We start from the raw sequence: 14977 nt of genomic DNA, 5'->3' as shown, positions 1-14977 counted from the left end.
CACAAGTGGCTTTTGCTATAGGATATAGTTATCCCGTGCTCAATTACAGTTTTATATCTTAATTTACCATTTTGTAGACGTGGCAAAGGCCGGATTACGACAGTCTGCAAACTCGGTTTTTTTTTCCAAGGAACGTGTGTATCACGTATCTCAATATTTAACAAGTAAGGAAGGGCTAAGTTCGGGTGTCACCGAACATTTTATACTCTCGCATGGTAAAGTGATAATCGAGATTTCATAATACGTCATTTACATATTTTTCAAATACCGTATTTTTGTAAAGTTTTATTCCGCTATCATCATTGGTTCCTAATGTTTATACTCGTATTATACAAAGAAGGCATCAGATGGAATTCAAAATAGCTTTATATTGGAAGAAGGCGTGCTTGTGAACCGATTTCACCCATATTTTGTACATGTCATCAGGGTGTTAAGAAAATATTATATACCGAATTTCATTGAAATCGGTATAGTAGCTCCTGAGATATGGTTCTTGGTCCATAAGTGGGCGGCGCCACGCCCATTTTCAATTAAAAAAAAAAGCCTGGGTGCAGCTTCCTTCTGCCACTTCTTCCGTAAAATTTAGTGTTTCTGACGTTTTTTGTTAGTCGGTTAACGCACTTTTAGTGATTTTGAACATAACCTTTGTATGGGAGGTGGGCGTGGTTATTATCCGATTTCTTCCATTTTTGAACTGTATATGGAAATACCTGAAGAAAACGACTCTGTAGAGTTTGGTTGACATAGCTATGGTAGTTTCCGAGATATGTACGAAAAAACTTAGTAGGGGGGCCACGCCCACTTTTCCAAAAAATTACTTCAAATATGCCCCTCCCTAATGCGATCCTTTGTGCCAAATTTCACTTTAATATCTTAATTTATGGCTTAGTTATGACACTTTATAGGTTTTCGGTTTCCGCCATTTTTTGGGCGTGGCTTCTTATGGAGCCAAGGAATACGTGTACCAAGTTTCATCATGATATCTCAATTTTTACTCAAGTTACAGCTTGCACGGACGGACGGACAGACGGACGGACGGACAGACAGACATCCGGATTTCGACTCTACTCGTCGCCCTGATCCCTTTGGTATATATAACCCTATATCTGACTCTTTTAGTTTTAGGACTTACAAACAACCGTTATGTGAACAAAACTATAATACTCTCGTTAGCAACATTGTTGCGAGAGTATAAAAAGTTACAGCTTGCACAAACGGATGAACGGACGGATTTCAACTTTTCTCGTCATCCTGATCATTTATATATATTTTTCTCGATTAGTTTTAGGTAGTACAAACAACCGTTAGAAGTACATAACTCTCATGTTTTGTAACAACATGTTTCAAGAATATAAAAATTGTGTATGCCTCCGGCTAACACACAAACAATAGAATGTAAATGCAATTCATTATGAGCTGCACGCAATACTCCAACAACAAAAGAGTCAAGCGTCAAAAAATCGTAAGTAATCAAGGCAACAATAAGCAAACAAGTACAGCAAAAAAAAATTGTAGTAAAATGACAACAAAAGGGCTATATGGACTATATGGTACGATTGCTAGACGCACAAATGGGCTGTCAGCGTGGCGATAAGCTGGCATGCTACCTTATCTACAATTACAAAAGAGCACAACAACAAACAGACAGTGATTACGCGCCAAATGACAAAAGCAACAGCCGGTGGAGTACCCAAGCACCAGAAAAGGAAAATTATGCAAAAAACATGCTAGATAACTATGTTTTATTAAAATCAAATGAACTGTGCTAATGGTTCGGGGTGTGTCTCTGGAGTACGAAAATTTGCACATGCTAGTGTGTATGTTCGTGTGCCTTCATCACAAAGTGTAATTTGATTAGATTGCACATGCAAATTTCACTAAATAAATATGTGCACACATATACACAGAGGAGTGTGTTCATGTGTGTTAGTAATTTAATTCTATGTTGTATACACATAGGCGCAAGAGCACACAAATTCGATTATGGTTATGCCAAATTGTGTGTTTGCTAAGGCGACGCCGTAACGGTACAAACGTAATGAGCAGCAAAACAGCAGCAATAACAATAACAACAACAGCCGAAGAGTTCTATGCGCACTTGTATTATTAAAAATCGCATTAGATCGGCGTTTGTGAAAAAGTGATAGCATATATTCCACGTTTCCCAATAAACGCCATCATTAAAGCCGCCGCCGGTCTCCACACAATACACTTTACACACACATAAAATTATGTTAGTATATTTGCACATAAACTTAGTAATTCATAGCTACATTTGCTGCGAAAAAACGTGAATTTTTTGTAGCTGCAATTTTGCGACACAGCTCCCTTTGTTGTTGCCACTTTTATTTACATTTCGCGTTGGGCCATCATCAGCATTATTATGTTAATCATGCTGCTGCTGATTGCTTTAGCAAAATATATAAGAAAAAAGCACTCACGCTGCAATCACGAAATCTTTTTCGCAAAAAAAAGCAGGCATTCATTTACATTGAAACAGCCTGGCAGCACTCCCACCCGCCGCTTTTCTTCATTCTCGCATTATTTTCGTGTGAAATGTCAGCTGACAATAGCAGGCAATCAACAAGCGGCAAATGTATTTCGCTTTGCTTGTTGTTGCTGCACACGCGCACCCAACCCCTAACGAGTTGTGTGCAAAATATTGCAAAAATAATGAAATTAGAATATGGGCTATAAAGGTTTGGCATTCATTAGCAAATTTTATGCTATAAATTGTAAAAAAAGTAATATGCCTATGAAAAATAGCAATAAATTTAATGACATGCTCGCATATCTGACAGCACAATGTTGCATTCGAGTGTTGATTTTGGCCAAGGAAATAATGTTTTCATCATTTTTAAGTAGTCTGGAGGGAATAACAAATGACTAAAAACAATATTGCCTGCCACAAAAGATATTATAGAAAAATCAAAAAAAGCAGAAATGTTCTTAACATTGAAACCACATTTAAATCACAGCGACTGAAATATTTTTTGCCTATGTCCTGTGTTATGACTATGGATTTTTCAACGAAAAATGAGTAAGTCTTATACAAAACTAAAGAAAATTTTTTCTTCAAATTTTCTACAAATTTTCATGTTATTTTTGTTCAGTATTGTTTTGAATTTCATCATGGAAAGACATGGAAAGTATGCCTGAACCACGAAAGTCCACTTTCTTAAAAAAATATGCGCTTCGTTCAATTTAACCGGCCTACTAAGCGTACTATTCGCAACACCATCACCCAGCATTCATTCTTCTTCTTAATTGGCGTAGACACCGCTTACGCGATTATAGCCGAGTTAACAACAGCGCGCCAGTCGTTTCTCCTTTTCGCTACGTGGCGCCAATTGGATATTCCAAGCGTAGCCAGGTCCTTCTCCACTTGGTCCTTCCAACGGAGTGGAGGTCTTCCTCTTCCTCTGCTTCCCCCGGCGGGTACAGCGTCGAATACTTTCAGAGCTGGAGTGTTTTCGTCCATTCGGACAACATGACCTAGCCAGCGTAGCCGCTGTCTTTTAATTCGCTGAACTATGTCAATAACAATAGAGATATATGACGATCTCATACAGTTCATTGTTCCATTGAATGCGATATTCGCCGTGGCCAACGCGCAAAGGACCATAAATCTTTCGCAGAACTTTTCTCTCGAAAACTCGCAACGTCGACTCATCAGTTGTTGACAACGTCCAAGCTTCTGCACCATATAGCAGGACGGGAATTATGAGCGACTTATAGAGTTTGGCTTTTGTTCGTCGAGAGAGGACTTTACTTTTCAATTGCCTACTCAGTCCGAAGTAGCACCTGTTGGCAAGAGCAATCCTGCGTTGGATTTCCAGGCTGACATTGTTGTTGGTGGTGTTAATACTGGTTCTAAATAGACGAAATTATCTACAACTTCAAAGTTATGACTGTCAACAGTGACGTGAGTGCCAAGTCGCGAGTGCGACGACTGTTTGTTTGATGACAGGAGATATTTCGTCTTGCCCTCGTTCACTGCCAGACCCATTTTTGTGCTTCCTTGTCCAGCCTGGAGAAAGCAGAACTAACGGCGGGTGTTGAGGCCGATGATATCAATATCATCGGCATACGCCAGCAGCTGTACACTCTTATAGAAGATGGTACCTTCTCTATTTAAGTTCTGCAGCTCGAACTATTTTCTCCAGAAGCAGGTTGAAAAAGTCGCACGATAGGGAATCGCCTTGTCTGAAACCTCGTTTGGTATCGAACGGCTCGGAGAGGTCGCTTCCCGATTCTGACGGAGCTCTTCGTGTTGCTCAGCGTCAGTTTACAGCCGTATTAGTTTTGCGGGGATACCAAATTCAGACATCGCGGCATAAAGGCAGCTCCTTTTCGTGCTGTCGAAAGCAGCTTTGAAATCGACGAAGAGGTGGGTGTGTCGATTCTCCTTTCACGGGTCTTTTTCAAGATTTGGCGCATGGTGAATATCTGGTCGGTTGTTGATTTTCCAGGTCTGAAGCCACACTGATAAGGTCAATCAGTTTGTTGACGGTGGGCTTTAATCTTTCACACAATACGCTCGATAGAACCTTATATGCGATGTTGAGGAGGCTAATCCCACGGTAGTTGGCGCAGATTGTGGGGTCTCCTTTTTTATGGATTGGGCATAGCACACTTAAATTCCAATCGTTGGGCATGCTTTCGTCCGACCATATTTTACAAAGAAGCTGATGCATGCTCCTTATCAGTTCTTCGCCGCCGTGTTTGAATAGCTCGGCCGGTAATCCATCGGCCCCCGCCGCTTTGTTGTTCTTCAGGCGGGTAAATGCTGTTCGAACTTCTTCATGGTCGGGCAATGGGACGTCTGCTCCATCGTCATCGATTGGGGAATCGGGTTCGCCTTCTCCTGGCGTTGTGCATTCTCTGCCATTCAGCAGGCTGGAGAAGTGTTCCCTCCATAATTTAAGTATGCTCTGTGCATCGGTCACTAGATCACCTTTGGGGGTTCTACAAGAGTATGCTCCGGTCTTGAAACCTTCTGTAAGCCGCCGCATTTTTTCGTAGAATTTTCGAGCATTAACCCTGTCGGCCAGCTTATCAAGCTCTTCATACTCACGCATTTCGGCCTCTTTCTTTTTCTGTCTGCAGATGCGTCTCGCTTCCCTCTTCAATTCTCGGTATCTATCCCATCCCGCACGTGTTGTGGTCGATCGTAACGTTGCGAGGTAGGCAGCCTGTTTTCTCTCCGCTGCGACGCGGCACTCCTCGTCGTACCAGTTGTTCTTTTGCACTTTCCGAAAACCAAGGGTTTCGGATGCAGCTATACGTAAGGAGTTTGAAATGCCGTCCCACAGTTCCCTTATACCGAGTTGTTGATGAGTGCTCTCAGAGAGCAGGAGTGCAAGCCGAGTAGAAAATCGTTCGGCAGTCTGTTGTGATTGCAGCTTTTCGACGTGGAACCTTCCTTGTGTTTGTTGGCGTGCGTTTTTTGCTGCACAGAGGCGGGTGCGAATCTTGGCTGCAACAAGATAGTGGTCCGAGTCGATGTTAGGACCTCGGAGCGCACGCACATCTAAAACACTGGAGACGTGTCTTCCGTCTATCACAACATGATCGATCTGGTTGGTAGTTTTCGATCCGGAGACAGCCAGGTAGCTTGATGAATCTTCTTATGCTGGAATCTAGTACTACAGATAACCATATTTCGGGCCCCGGCGAAGTCGATCAGCCTCAACCCATTTGGGGATGTTTCCTCGTGGAGGCTGAATTTACCGACCGTAGTGCCAAATATGCCTTCTTTGCCCACCCTGGCGTTAAAGTCGCCAAGCACGATTTTGACATCGTGGCGGGGCAGCTCTCATAAGTGCGTTCCAAGCACTCATAGAAAGGCATCTTTGGTCACATCGTCCTTCTCATCCGTCGGGGCGTGGGCGCAAATCAGCGATATGTTGAAGAACCTCGCTTTGATGCGGATTGTGGCTGAGACGTTCATTCACCGGAGTGAATGATAGTACTCGGCGACGGAGTCTCTCTCCCACCACGAATCCCAACACCAAACTTGCGCTCCTTTATATGGCCACTGTAGTAAATGTCACAAGGACCTACTCGTCTTTGTCCTTGTCCCGTCCATCGCATTTCTTGGACGGCGGTGATGTCAGCCTTTATTTTCACGAGGACATCAACCAGCTGGGGGCAACCACCTTCCCAATTAAGGGACCGGACATTCCAGGTGCATGCCCTTAAATCGTAGTCCTTATTTCGTTTGCCATGGTCGTCATCAAAGGGGTCTCTCATCCGAGGCTGGTTGTTACTGTTCATTGGGGTGCTTTTTTACGTGGCGGGTCCCAAACCCAGCGCACAACCCTATGCAGGGATGTTTCGCCTTCTCACTTTAGCTCACCTTCGAACGGATGTTCTTAAGCTAACCAGAGGATACTTGGTCAAAGACCGGAAGTCGTGAGCTGCTTGAGTCATATGTAAAAGAATCGTTTCTGGCCACTCCCAAGTGAATGGCGATCAGAGAACTTTCCTCACTTGCGTGAACTTCTACACATGACCCCATCCTCCATTCACTATTGGATAATATTCGACCGAATACACTATGTCCAGCACGCAGCGAAGATAATATAGCAGCCGTTGCTGAGAGTGTAGACGAAGGCCGTGAAGACACGGTTCGGCGCCATTTCCAGCAACCCGGACTGACGTATGGAACGACTTACATATTTTACGTCGTGATCTTATATTGAAAGCATACAAAATACAGCTTGTGAAAAAACTGACGTTTTGGAGCCAAATTTTGTTTAGCGAAAATCCCTATTTCTGTCTTAATGGGTATGTAAACAAGCAAAGTTGCCGACGAAAAGCAACCTGAAGAGTTTCAAAAGCTGCTATCTCATCCAAAAAAAAAAAAACAACGGTTTGGTGTGGTTTGTGGGCCGGTGGAATCATCGGTCTATATTTCTTTAAAAATTACGCCGATGAGAACGTAACCGTCAATAGCGAACGTTATCGCGTCATGTCTGATACCTGAAATTGAAGCTCATGATCTCGGCGACATTTGGTTTCAACAAAAGGGGACCACTTCTCACGCATCGCATCATTCAATGGATTTATTGAGAGAGAACTTTGGTGGGCAGATAATTTTACGTTTTGAGCAGGTCGATTGGGCACCAAGATCGTGTGATATTACACCGTTAGACTTTTTCCTGCGGAAATATGTAAAATCTAAAATTTGTGCGAACAATCCCGCTTTGATCCAGGCCTTGGAGAAAAACATCACGTGTTTCTTTCACCAGTTACCAGTCGATATGCTCTAATGAGTCATCGAAAATTTAACCCAACGGATGGACGAACCGCGGCCAACATTTGAGAGAGCTAATCCTCAAAAAATAAGTTCCAATAAATGTTCTTTCGAATGATAATGAAAATTCCCCATTAAATTTGAAGTTTCTGTGTTTTTACTTTTAAAAAGTAGGGAACTACGAAATGGATTACCGTTTATTAATGCCTACATAAAACAGCAATAACGGTGATTGACTATTCAGTTGAATATGAGAACTAATCGGTTTTCATGCAGAATTGAAATTTCTGTATACGTTTTCCTAGTACTAGCTTTTGGCTTTTCATTTCCTACTGGATTTCACAAAGAGACATTTTTAAGGCGTATTTCTGTCCATTCATTGCTCAGATTCTTACAAAAATTCTGCAGATTTCTTTCTTAATTATATGTACATATATAGTCAGTGGTTAGAAAAGTCTTTTGTTCACTTCATTTCGTGAGTGATCTCAACTTTTGAGTTAGTTGTTACGAAGTCAAATTTCAGTGATAAGCGCTTTACGTAATTGTTTTGAAAATATTTATACTATTTTAGCATATCTTTCACTTATTTATAAACCATACACAAAGCCAACTCGACGCGCAGTTATTCTAACAAAAAGTTGTCGACCAAACTCGAGAGGCTAAATGGGAAACAAAGAGAACAAGAAATGTGAATTTAATCTTGACTATTTATACCGACTTGATATTATATATTTACCTCGGCAATCAAACTAATAAATCAAATTTTATTTATGTTGGTATAAAAAACAAACTATAATTTTATTTCGCATGCATTAAATCGATTTTTTCTCGATATGCCAGTTCAAACGCACCGGCAAATAACAATTTATTTAATTTCATATGAGTGTATGCACAAGAAAATGCCCTAGATTCAAACTGAATTTGCCTGCCATTGCAATATACGCTGTGAAATTTATCAAATCATCTTAAATATTTAATAAAATATGCCTTTGTAGTCAATCGATTGAAAATATGCCGTCGGTATGTCCATCCATTGTTGGCTAGAAATACATAGCTGAGCGTTGAAATGCTTTCCGGAATGTTTAACCTGTTATTGATTGTGACAAAAGCAATCAAGTTATTTTTAAAATACAATGCAGGAATATGGTATAATCGAATAACTGTGAATATAGTGGCGCCTACACTAGTTTCGATACATATATGTATATATATATGCGAGTAATATAATAGGATATGCTATACGTATACACATAGATATGTATATAAATGCAGCTATAAAATATAATTACCACTATAACTGTATATTTTGCTACTTTTTGTTTGCATGTGTGTTAGTTAGTATGATTTTTCATGTGTCGTTTGTGGTATTTCGATAACGGTTCAAGTGCGTGTGTATTGAATGGTTTTTGTTTTTTGATATATTAAAAATTCAAGAGAACTGCTGTGGTGGTGGCGATGGCATGGCATTTACGCACGCAAACTAAATGAACAACAACACACTGCTATACTCTGCTCCTATTAAAGTTGTCGAGCAAAACTATGCTCGCCGCGAAATATTCATGAAGTAAGCAGTTTCTTACTTATGTATGTACATACGTTTATGCATTGTGTACCATAAGAAAGGAGCTGCCATATATGTATGTACATGTACAGAAGCGCCTATAAATATGTAAAAAAATTCGAACTGAAATATGCCAAGCGATAGGAACAACAATCAATGTGTTTATAAACGTATTTATCTGTATTAGGGTAAGCCTAAAAAAAACACGAATTTTTATACACATTTATCGAATGAACATACTTTATTTGAAAATATTTTCAGACAATTCGAAGTTGGTCGGGCATTATCGGAGTTAACTACGCGCGCTTTTGTAAGAATTTTTATACTCTTGCAACCTGAGTATAACAGTTTTGTATGTATCACCTAAAACTAAGCACGATACATATAGGGTTATAGTGGGTAGTCGAAAAAGTCTTTTCGTATTTTGTCAATAGATATTGTTGCAGTCGTATATCTCCAGTGCTACCAATTCGATTGAGTCATACCATATAGTGTTGGAAAAGTGAGTTTTTTTGCTTCATTTAGCAAAAAAAAAAGTAAATTCGGGGAAGTTGAAAAAAAAATTACAGCTGTTAAAAAATGAGTGAAAATAATGAAGAAATTCGCTATATTTTGAAATTTTTGTATGAAAAGGAAGGTCTCTAGCGGAAAAATGGCAAAAAGTGGTCGACCAAAATGGTATAAGTATATTTGTTTATTTATTATTATAAATAAGTCGAAGTTTGACTAGAAATACGACTACCCAATATATATGCCGAGAAAACTTGAAATTCGGGTGACTGTCTGTCTGTCAGTCTGTTCGTCTGTTCGTGCAAGCTGTAACTTGAATAAAAATTGAGATATATTGATAAAACTTGGTACTCACGTTCCCTGGCAAAACTAAAAATTACGAGTTTGTAGATGGGCGTAATCGAATCGAGTCATGGGGAAAGCCTGGAAATGCCTCTACGTCGACGGCAGAACCGAACATTCACGGCGGCAAGGTCATGCTCTGCATTTGGTGAGACCAGCTGGGGGTGATATACTATGAGCTGCTGAAACCAAGTGAAACCATCACAGGAGATCGATACCGAACGCAATTGATGCGTTTGAGCCGAGCACTAAAAGAAAACCGGCCACAGTACGAGGAAAGACACAATAAAGTCATTCTCCAGCATGACAATGCTCGGCCTCACGTCGCAAAGGTGGTCAAAAAATATTTGGAAACGCTGAAATGGGAGATCTTACCCCACCCGCCGTATTCTCCAGACGTTGCTCCATCTGACTACCACTTGTTCCGTTCGATGGCAAACGGTCTAGCTAACGAGCACTTCAGTTCTAATGAAGATGTCAAAAATGGGATTGATACTTGGATTGACTCGAAAGATGAGCAGTTCTTTCGTTACAGAACAGGCATGCTGCCAGAAAGATGGTCAAAGGTATTAGCTAGCGACGGCCAATATTTTGAATAACATTATTGTAACCGTTTTTATACCATAAAGCCTTAAATTTACAAAAAAAAACAGGGAAAGCAAAGTTGTAGACCTAATACTTAAAACTCTAATTTAGCGCAAGCGATCGCAGTAGCAAGGAGCACCTGCGGACAGAAAATTTTATTTTATTTAATTCTAATATTTTTAATATACATATCTCTTAAACTACTAAAGCTACAACAACCAAATTTACCCGGCTTAAATATTATGAGAACTCCCACCGACATCGTGAAAATGAAATCTAAGGATTCTCCTCATATAACGGTATTGTTCAAAGCTATTTAAAGAGCAATAAATATGTTAGAGAAATCACATAACTCGGGACCTGACTGACCGATTTCGAAGCAGCTTTGGAATGAACGAAATTGGACTGCAACCACGCCTGCTTCCCATATAACACAATTTAAAATTCCATGTCATTCTTTCACTTTCGAGTACACAAATCAAGCTATAGTCAATATTATATAACGGAATAAAAATTTGCTGTAATAATTCCTTTAAAGTATGTCAACTTTTGAGCAAAAATTGTCGAAATCCAACTAAAACTGTTCAAGATACTAGGTACCGAATATGTGGACCCAGGTATATATAGTTGAATTTTCACCGAAAATATCGGTCAATGTGTGATATATACAAAAGAAATTTAAGCAGAATTTTCTCCTGACAATAGCAATTTTGTGTATAAAAAAATGGCTTGAATTGGTATGGGATTTTAAACCTGAATGTTAGTGATGAATCTGAGATGACGATAATAAATTTCAATTATTTTGGCAATCACAAAATACATACATACTTAAGGAATTCGTAATTCTCTTAAATACAAGTATATCGTTAAATTAATAAATAATGCTGTAATTAAATATGTTAGTTGGCTCTTTAAGCTCTCTTTGCGCAAATAACAAAGTCGAGTGAGTTTACATTGCAGCATTTTCCTTTGGCACAAGCATGAAAAGAAAAAACAAAAGTTACAACTGTTTAAAATCAAAGGCAATAAAAACATGAGAGCGGGAGAATGATGCTCAGCGCAAACGTAGGCAATGCATGCAAATGCACTGAGTGCGCGCCGTTACTTCTGCTGTGCAGGCATAAATAAGTTTCAAGAAAGAAGTGCGTATTAGCGACTGACATAAAAATGCATTAATAACTTAAAGAAATTACCAATTATAATGTGTTTAAATAGTGAAAATTTGTGCAAATAAGTGGTGTGAATGTATTAATAGGTTTCAATACTATACCAGCATAGGTTTGTAAAAATGTGAAAAGCAGCGTGTTCAAAGTTCGTATAAAATAGTGAAAAGAAAGTGTAAAGTGTGTAAAAGTGGTTGGAAATGTATTAAATTGTGGAACAATATTGAAAGTTGCATACTCATTTTGTTAGTGAGCGTGTTAAAAAATTTATTGTGATGTAAAAATAATAATACTGCAAGGAATTCATGCCAGCAAGGATTACCGGGAAAATGCTGTTGACTTTAAGCAAAAACAAATGTAAAAGGTGAGCCATTTTACATACTTTGTTCTTGCTAAATCTTCGTAAATTGTAATTCAATGGAATCCAATAACATTGAAAAGTCATCAGCAGCAGAGAATAATAACCTTACAATAGACATATGTACATATGTACAAGTATGTTTACTTTTGGTCTCTGTAGTGCAAAAATGGCACAACGAACACAATATGTTCAGAATTAAGAAATAATGGCATTGAGATTCATTCGTGACTGCACTAACTGATCGCTTATAAACACTGCTAGTGAACAGCCCTAATGCTGGCAGCCACTTCCATATAAATACAAATTAAAATGCTTATGACTTTTGATAAAATTATTTCAGTATCAAACTATTTTCGTGCTTGTAAATCCGTCTTGTGTTTAATTACATATTAGAGGCATTTCTTGAAATACATGAAACATCACGCACATGAATATTGAAGGCGGAGAGACCATGCAAGATTATAGTAAGCAATTGTATGGCATGACTGCTGTCATATCAACGGAGACAAGCGCACATCAAAGTCGTATGCAATATATATTGCTTAATATACATTGTAATATTATTTACATTTAAATTATATCTATGTATATGTACATGTACGTAAATTCATATATGTGTACTTATGACTTGCGGCAAGAAATGTAATTTAAGGTGTTCGTGCGCATAGCAGTCAGACTCTGAGACGATTCAGCATTAAGTCAAATTATTAATAGATACCAAGCCTGACAAATGTAAGTCAACCTAAATATGTCAGATTGCATCTAACTGTGTATTTGTACTGATGGGCGTATTTATGTGATTGTGCGTCAGCATATTGTTGAATATCCCTTGGACAGTTTATGTATACCTAACTTGTCGTTGGCATTTTAGGCTAACAGAAATGTGGCAATATCTAAGATAACTTTGTATGAAGGTATGTGCTCAGGATATATTATATGTTTATAGAATCTACATTTGCATAATTGCAGATACATATTTGCAGTGCTAAGCATATCTTGGCATTGATGTTTGTAGGTTTTACCTATTAAGGTATCGAACAGACATTGTTCTCTGCAAAATTAGTTTGTTCACTGGAATCTTGATTGAAACGTAAAATATGCTAAAAAAATGTTCCACAATAGAAGTTTTGGGTAATACAACGGACAGGTGTTTCTAGCTGGCCAAGTGGGATCATTCGCAGCCTCGAAAAATTTGCCTATTAACTGTACCTAACCTTCGGAATTCCTTAGGCAATAATTTATGCTAAATTTCGGGTAGATCTCCTCAAATAAAAAAGCTTTCCATACAAGCGCTTTATTCCGGTTGTTAAGCTTGTATGGCTGCTACAGGGTTCGTCTGGAAAATAATAGCACTGAATCGATTTAAAAAAATCTATTGAACCAATCGTTACATATCTTTAAAAACTTTCAAAATAGTCTCCTTTTGTATCGATACGGCGCTGCCAGTGCGATTTCCAAGCATTGAAGGCGTCACGGAAGGTATTCTCTGGAATATATCTCTGCATGCTGGATCCCTTCTGTTGTCTCAAAATGCCTTTCATTGGCCTTTTCAGGCAAGGGAAAAAAGTCCAGAAGGGCCACCTCTGGGCTGTAGGGCGGCTCCGGAAGCGTTGGGATCCCGGTTTTGCTTAGGTAGCAGTTCACAAGAAAGGCGGTGTTAGTCGGGGCGTTGTCGTGGTGCCACTTCCAATCATCTTGTCGGACCCTTTGAGTCTCCACTTGGCGTTGACGGTTTGCCAGGAAGAACAAATTCATGGTGGACGATGCCTTTGATGTCAAAAAAGACAATAAGCATCGTTTTCACTTTGGATTCGCTCATTCATCAGCGACCTCTTCTCGGCCTTGCAAAAAGGACTGGTGCACTAAAACACACCACTTCTTGCTAAAGCAACATCTGGATAAGCCTGCTTGATCATATCAAATGTATCTGTCATTCATAGAAACACGTGGCGCGAAAATGTTTGTCCTAACCCTCCAGATGCTAGGAGACAACTGACCAGCCGCTCGTTCGTTAGCTAGAAACGACCTCTACCGAATCCAGTCGGTGCGCGCACAATCCAAAATACAGTCGCGGCGGAAGAAAATCACTCCTATTACTTTCCGGATAAACTTTGTATATGCTAAAGTAGTGTGATATCGGCCGTTCCGACAAATTAAATGCGTTTTGATGAGAAAATGACGGATGCAAATTTTCAGATCAATATCACAAAGACCTAGGGACAAGATCAAATATGTAAAGAAAGGCGGACGGACATGACTAAATCAACTGAGATCGTCACGCTTATCATTTATATACATATATGTACTTTATAGGGTTTCTAAAATTTTCTTCTGGGTGTTACAAACTTTATCGCCAACTTAATATACGAGTACCCTGTGTAGGATATAAAAACATTTCCAAAGTCCTCTCTTCTTCTCACATAACTCTTAACCACAATTCTCATTGTGGTTATGTCGCTCCTGAACGGAAATACGCAAAGCTGTGTTTGCTTTTTCTGTATAATATGTAGTACACATTCGTTAATTTAAGACACCCACTGCGCCGAATTACGTGCACAGCTTATCCGGTTCACACAGAGGTTGAGTTCATAAGTTAACGGGTGACATTATCGGTTTATACACGCCTAAAATTGCACGCAACTAATAATTTGTAATTTGTTTGCGTGTAATTCGGTGGCTATGCACACGCTTAGAAATATACCTGTGAGGTAAACACATTATATTTAGAATTACATAATACCCTATTATAGTATTTGTAATATTGTGGGCATATAATTTCACGCAAGTAATTGAACCAGCTGTTGTCTTTGCCAGACTTCCATTATATCCATTCGGTGATTATATTTAATTTATGACATTTATTTTTAAATAAAAATCGATTTTCAATTTCGTTGGTATGATAAAATTTCTGACTATTTTAAAAGTAAACAAAGTCTAGAAAATACGCGTGTCAAATACCCGATTTGTGGAAAATCGGAAGAGTGGTCCGGTTATTGAAACCTGGGAAACGCGCCAACAAAGGGGAGTCCGACAACTCTCTTCTTCCCAATAGTGAAGGCACTTGAGGCCTGGCAACTCTCGACCTTCACGCACTTCATGAGTCTAGCAAAACACCAGTAAGGTTTCCGATAAGTACACATCACCAACACAGCAGTTACCGTCATAAAGGTTCAGAGTTCATGGGTTTAACCAAA

General features: G+C 39.2%; 1 protein-coding gene across 4 annotated transcripts in view; it reads left to right on the top strand.

Annotated features, from left to right (window-relative positions):
- The window catches only part of LOC120773797 (zwei Ig domain protein zig-8), a 586297-nt gene that overhangs the window by 103672 nt on the left and 467648 nt on the right, over window positions 1-14977 (top strand). Inside the window, exon 1 of one of the 4 annotated variants that reach the window (XM_040102900.1) lies at window positions 11394-11786. The exons of the other annotated variants lie outside the window; for them this stretch is intronic. The gene's annotated coding sequence lies outside the window, so the exon portion shown is untranslated. Of the gene's footprint in view, window positions 1-11393; window positions 11787-14977 lie in introns of those variants that run through there. 4 annotated transcript variants of the gene reach the window in all.

This window comes from Bactrocera tryoni, chromosome 4 (genome assembly GCF_016617805.1).
Source record: "Bactrocera tryoni isolate S06 chromosome 4, CSIRO_BtryS06_freeze2, whole genome shotgun sequence".
Classification (NCBI taxonomy): domain Eukaryota; kingdom Metazoa; phylum Arthropoda; class Insecta; order Diptera; family Tephritidae; genus Bactrocera; species Bactrocera tryoni.
Note: the sequence above shows the minus strand (reverse complement) of the source record. Positions and strands in the feature narration are given on the sequence as shown.